This window comes from Bombus impatiens, unplaced genomic scaffold (genome assembly GCF_000188095.3).
Source record: "Bombus impatiens unplaced genomic scaffold, BIMP_2.2 scf_0033, whole genome shotgun sequence".
NCBI lineage: Eukaryota > Metazoa > Arthropoda > Insecta > Hymenoptera > Apidae > Bombus > Bombus impatiens.
In genome coordinates this window covers 1,458,390-1,465,139 of record NT_176452.1, presented here as the reverse complement: position 1 = coordinate 1,465,139, position 6,750 = coordinate 1,458,390, and the positions used below count along the sequence as shown (strand labels likewise).

The following is a 6,750-nucleotide window of genomic DNA, read 5'->3' as shown; positions in this document are numbered from 1 at the left end:
CCGTCGCTATGTATATACCATGCCACTACCACTAAGCACCAAGCAACGCCAGCAACACCAGCAACACCGGCAGCACCGGCACAGTCTGGCTCGGTGTGGCTGTGGTACACGACAGATATCCGATTTCACCGTCAGCTTCCGAGAATGAGAACCAATTACGCGGCCCGGGGCATTAAGGAATCGATCTAATTTGCGCGCGGTGGTGGCTCTTAATGGCGAGCGCCGACCGATGAAATTATACGAAAATGTAATCAACGCGCTTTTTGTCTCGTTTCGCTCCAAGGGCAGGGGCGTAATTAGGAATGCTTTTGCGCCTCGCGACGGGGGACACTTGTTGCTTTCTCTCCCTCACCTTGCCTCTACCTTCCGCCTTCCTCTCTCTCTCTCTCTCTCTCTCCCTCTTCTCTTTTTCTTTATACGCATGCCTTCTTTTTTCCTCACCAGGCAATCGTCCGTTTTCCTCTCTCGCACTCTTTATTTTTTTGTACGTCTTTTTTTCCTGCTCTCCCACCCCATTATTCCCTGTTCCTCTTTCAGACTCGCAAGTCAAGAGACCTGGAAAAAACGAGGAGAACGACGAAGAAGAAGAAGAAGGTAGGTGGGGAATGGTGAGATGGAAGGACCCGGCCACAGAAGGAGAGTAATTAACGCCGTGGTGCCCAGGTGCGCGGCCCTAAGAAGTCGTTTATGGATTGCTCGGCAGCCGCACCGTACGCGGCCATCAATTAGATTCTCTAATTAAAACAGTCCCTTCTCGGCCCCGGGGAATTAACTCCCGGCAAACCTCTGTAATATTCTGTCGACTCTGTCATCGTCGAGGTCCATAGGGCCTTGGCTATCTCTGATTTCCCAATCTCTTCTTTTCTCTTGCTTCTTTCGTATCTTTTGCCTCTATCTTCTCGTCCTATCGCTCGTATTTCGAGCTTAAGTTTTTAAATCGCTTTGCAAGTATGTAATACGGTGTTCGTTCGAAGACGCAACGTAAGAAGGCAACGAAATGCGTATAATTGCAAGATAGAATGGGAAATGTTAAGAAATTTGTTGGACAACGTTAAAAGGAATTTTTGTTGGATCGTCGTTACAAGAACAAGTATTTCTTCTTTTAGAGACGGATATTTCGTTAAGCGTGACAATTTCTTAGACCGATCCAGAGTAGAATAGATTTAAAGATAATTATTTAGCTGTTGTCGTCGACGAGGAAAATAATTCGATACCGTACGCCTTTAATTTTCGAGGGAAGAAACGCGTGAATTTGTACTTGGAAAGTTTTACTCCGCTCGTATCCCTCTGCAACGAGCCATCGAGCTTTTTCGCGATGCATTTATATCGTTGTTCGACGAAAAGATAGAAATACCGAAAGAAGAAGGTAGCGAATTTAGCAGAGAATAAGCGCAACAAATACGCGAAACAATAGCCTCGGCCAGATTACTCATCTCGAACGAACAACGCCTTAATTAAATTAACCTCGAGTGAAGAAGAACCGGAGAAAGAGACTGGTCGACTCGGGGCCGCATCTGTCGAAGCAATGAATCATGTAACTCGATCATTACTCTAATGAACTCTGGACGACTTTTCCCTGGTAATTGAATTGGAACAGTGACAAAGGGGAGGTGGCCAAGAAGGAATCTGAAAATCAGCGAACTACGCGAGCTACGCGGACGAGAGAAGGAAAGACAGACAGAAGGAGTGGCGTACGATTTTAATTATAGCTGGCAGCATGCATCGCTAATTGCAAGTAGCCAACGTTGCTTCCACCTCCGTCATCGCACTTTCATTCGACTTTTTCGCGATTTTTTCGCGACTTTTTCTCACCACGAATTACAAATGGCTACCGAGGTGCTCGTGCGGAGACCGGACAGCATTCCTCTTTGTGTCATTAGTGGCGACTTTCTGCGAGGCAACCGTCGGACAGAGACGGGGCGAAATCGTCGAAGGGAAGGAGCAAAAGGGAATCAGATTCGCGCACCTTCCGTCTAGTCCAGCGCACGCACCAATCGCATCTCTCCACTCGGACAACAAGTAGCCAACTCGGAAATCACGCTCATCTAAATCAACGTCTCGCGTACCACCGACAAACGACACGGACGCCTCGATCTTTCTATACGTATACATATTAAGTATTACGATGCGATGGTACGACCCGTGCATTTGCGTGTTAAAATGAGACGAAAATGATCTATGGAAGGTCGTTGCGACGATGAAAAAGAGAGACACGCGTATAAAAAAGATATAATTATAGAAATGTAATATAGTCGGACGATATAAATGTAAAAATATCGCGTAAACATAATATAATTTTATAAACATCGATCGTAGAGCAGAATGCGGTACTTATTCGAACTTTTACTAAGCAAAATGGGTAATTTTCGTTAGGAGAATATTTCCTCCGATTATTTTGCGTATCATAAAGCAAAAGTCTCGTGTGTTTTTTTTTTTAATTTCTTCGTAATGAACGTATACTCGATGCGACTCGCTTCTTCGTCGTTAGGTTTCAAGCGACCAGCGTAATAAACGAACGTCTTAGTAACGAAGTACTCGCGTAAAAGGATGAAAATAAAAAGCAATGCGACAAACGTGCTTGATAATCAGTACTTAAGCTAAGAAAGAAAGAGCAGTTTCGCGTCACAGTTCGAGTCTATGAGATCCGTGCTCCTCATCGCGCGAGACTCGTGTTCAACGCGCTTCGTCCCGAATGGTTATGTGCCTGTTTATGACGGTACGCTGCAGTGCATAGGAGAACTTGCGAAACGTAAACTTCGCCGTATAACCCGTGGCACCGTACCTACTACTATTCCTCGTCAATGAGAGTATTTCAAGGTTACGACATTTTTGACTGTCCTACTTACCTACAGCTTGCTCGTTGCGACGTTACCTCGATACTAAGATCGGTCGTTCCACGTCCATCGATAGAAAAGTTTTCGCCTAACGTAACTTTATTTAACTTCCAATTGCTCGTTCGTGCGATTTTCCGCAAACTTTCTTTCGTCGACGGATTACCGATAAGTTGATTAACATCGAGAAGAGTTAAGAACAAGCAGAGCGATACACGTACATATATCGTCTCTCTCTGTGTGTCCAACGATTATACCTCGGCGTAGGATCGTCCGTGCCTGCAGCTATCCGGCGTTCGTCCAATAAAATGGAATTTTGCCAAGCGTAGATCGAATCGCGAGATCTTGAATCTCCATTTCCTTTCTCACTCTCTCGACCATTACGATATCGCGATATACGCGTAGTATTCGTTTCTCTCAACGAAGCAAGTGTTTCCTCGAGTTTCTTTTTCTGAAAATCTCTCCGGTATTCAGAGATGGAGAGGGGGCCCGAAGCACGCGTAAACCTGGCGTAGGTAAACTGCGAACGATAAACAACGCTCGTCGAGCAGTTTATGCTTTCCGCGAAGAATACTGGGGATGTTTGGTCGCTCGTACGTGGAACTCTTCGAATTCCAGGGTCGTGTTGGATCGCGAGTCAAACGCATTCTCTTCCTGTGCCATTATGTTATACCGGAGGCGGCAGCGGTGGCGGGCGCGAGCCAAGCAGGCGTTATATTGGCGCCGTGGGAGAGAATCGACGCCATCTTTCCAAGTTTCCGAACCTGTCTCGTGATTTCACCGGCGACCACCGAGTGCCACGTCCCCGAGATTAACCGCGCCGATGCAAATGCTACGGATTTTCGAATCGATCGATCCTTCCGATGCTCCTTTCTTCTCCGCGTCGAACCGCGGTTCGAGACTCGGCGAGCGAGATCGAGCTGTTGCGACAACCGTTTCGAACGGAATACGTCGTTTGTCGTTTATCGTTGCGCAGCTGGCTTGGCATAAGAAACTTCGTTTTCTTTTCCATTCCACGGCAATTAGTTATTCTGCTTTGCACAGGGCTCGTTGAATTTCCTATCCACTTTCAACTAGTTAACCGAGTTCAACGAGTATACGCGTCGTTCGAAATAAACAATTACCATTTACTACGAAAACCATTTAATTTTTATTTACCATTTAATTTTAGTAAAAAGTAACGTAAATGACATTTAGCGGTATGTTTTCTTTATACTATCGTGAAACTATCGTGTATTTTATTTAAGACGAAAAGAGTTTGAAAAATGAAAGTTCGATCGTTCGATTATATTCTCTTCGGTATATCGATTATCCTCTGTATAATATATTGCTTTTTATAAATCGATTCGATTATTTTCCTCGATGCGTCGACTACTCCCCGAGTCGTTTTGCGCGTTTTACTTTATTACTTTTTCGCAATTGTCAAGTCTTTAATAACAATACCATTTTTCAACGATGAATTGTTAATTGTTTCCTTCGTCGTTTCGCTTTATTTTTCGTAAAATTTATAACGGGGGCATTTACCTCGCCATCGACGTATATACTCGTCGTCGCTTCATTTTATCTGCGCAGCCTGTAAAGGATTTTTGAAACTAAACTCCGCAGTTAACAGGTTAAGCGGTAACGTATCCTTGCACCACCTTCAGCGACATAAAAATCCCAAAATCAAGAAATATTCCATTCGTTGGGTTTCTAATAATGATAAAGACTGATTATCTTTTCTATGCGTTATTGAAAAGCGGCAGTATCAGGAAAAATTTCAATTAATTTCTCCGTTTCCTTGGGAGAGTATCGAACAAAATTTCGCAAGAGCAGAATGCAGAGATGGTGCCCCTTTTTAGAAGATTCACAGCGTGAACATTTCGGGTGGGGAGTGTTGATTGGGAAAGCAGCGGTGTGCAGAAAGCGTCGGTGTAACTAACCGTGAGGAGTTTTCATCGAGATCGACGATCGACTAACGAAGCTGGCCGCGCCTAGAATATCAGTTCGTTTGCGCGAGAAGAGAGGCAATTCGAGTTTTCTAAATTCTCCAGGCTGCCGACACGATCTACGATAACGACGATTCTACATCGAAAATTTTCGTACGTTCGCGAAAATAAATCGAAGAACTACTTGTCTTTAGGATTTTATGCGTGCCGTCTCGTATCCACGTAACGACGTAGCGATAAGCCTATGGAATTTTGCAAAGATCTAACGAAGCTAATCTCGCGAATAGGCTGCGAATGTTCGTGCATTTAGGAAAAATTTAAAGAAGCAAAAATACATAAAACGCGTACGGTATTTTTCAAAGCGAATAAAAAGACAGCTTTGGTAACATGGAAATTAATCGATGGCATATCGAGTTCTACGATTTCCCCATGTTAGAATTTAACGCGTTCACTGCCACGCGCGTTTTCAAAGAAATCTCCGTCAGACCACGCGTACGGCAGTATCGAGCGTTCTCTGCTAGGTGCACCCATCGATATTTTAGTAATGCGAATCGCTCGAGTGGTAGTCTCAAGAATGATCTTTCGTTTCGTTTGTTCGCAACGTTAAAAACCACTTGCTGTTGTCGAATATAACGAAGGAAAGTGTGGTACAGATTATTCCGACCAAATGGTTTCTTACGCCACCACGATTAGAAAAGGAATCAAATGGTACGGAAAACTTGGCATTCGATTCCTTCTGCGAATTCCTGTTGCAAACGCTTTGACGGTTTACAAAATTGCGACAAGGGAAGATATAAATGTTAGAATATTTAGACAGTCGTTAGTCGCAAAATTATCAAGGTTGTCTAAAAATACAAAAAATTCTTGTCTTCATAATATCGTATTCATAAAAACGATTCCGGAAGAAGCATTAGACGCGCGTGCGAACTATGTTATGCGAATAAAAGACGTCGAATGGACCGAACAAAGGCAGAGAAGTTTTACATTCTAAATAATATTTTTAATAAACCATTTTCGTATTTTTATTTTATAACAATTCAACTATTATTACAATTAATTATTAATTAACAATTTATTATTATGGAATATCTTTTCAAATACCTACGACGATCCTTCGCAAGTAGTCGAATAAGCGACATCCGAATATGGGTTACGCGGCCTGACCAGAAACTTTGCTGACACCCGAATACGGGTGTCGTGGCGGTCAACGTGTTAAGTGAGCGATATGGTATAATTAACAAAGTGTGCAGGTAAAGAATTTATGGATCGTTGACAGTTGGCCAGTTAATCTCAGACTGACCGTACGTAGTGACCCATGGTCCCTTAAAAGATTTTGAACCCCACTCTCCATACAGTAGCGAGTATGACCTGTGTAAGTGTCCTGTTCAAATGCCTGTGTAGGTGTCTGTATAAGATTATTCGTGTGTAATATCGTTGTATTCCAACATTCCATTACAAAGTATGACTTTTATCGCGTTATTCGCTTGTTGTCTCCGCGTACAATTTTAAAACGTTCCAAGATACGCACCTATTTATCCGAGAGTATTAGAAATTTATTTAGTCGAACTAGACGTCGAGGAATAGATATTATTATTTAGTTTATACTAGATTTTATTTGTAGTTGTAAATGTCTATTATATGATTATACATCTATTTTATGATTATACAGTTGTATAATTAATTCATATATATTTCATAATCGACGATACGTATTGATCCTTTTAATTGAGAACCTGGAAATATTGACAATATACAGGATGGTTGGTAACTGGTGGTACAAGCGGAAAGGGGGTGATTCTACGCGAAAAAACAAGTCGAAAATGTAGAATACAAATTTTTATTTTTTTGTAATTTTTTCATCGAAACAACGATCTACAGTGAGATCCGTTATAACGAGACGCGATAAAGTGCACGCGTACCGAGCGAAAGTTCAAAGTCGATTTTCTCGAAAACAAAGCCTCGAACGAAAAATTTGTATTCTATATTTTCGG

At 42.5% G+C, this 6,750-nt stretch overlaps 1 protein-coding gene and 1 long non-coding RNA gene across 5 annotated transcripts in view; one reads left to right on the top strand and one right to left on the bottom strand.

Moving 5' to 3' along the window:
- The window catches only part of LOC100749341 (methyltransferase-like protein 9), a 44,811-nt gene that overhangs the window by 29,248 nt on the left and 8,813 nt on the right, over positions 1–6,750 (bottom strand). The window lies entirely within an intron of this gene.
- LOC112213214 overlaps positions 5,828–6,750 on the top strand; it is a 22,497-nt gene continuing 21,574 nt past the window's right edge. The window contains exon 1 of the long non-coding RNA XR_004462128.1: positions 5,828–5,975. This is a non-coding gene — a long non-coding RNA (uncharacterized LOC112213214). The remainder of the gene's footprint in view (positions 5,976–6,750) is intronic.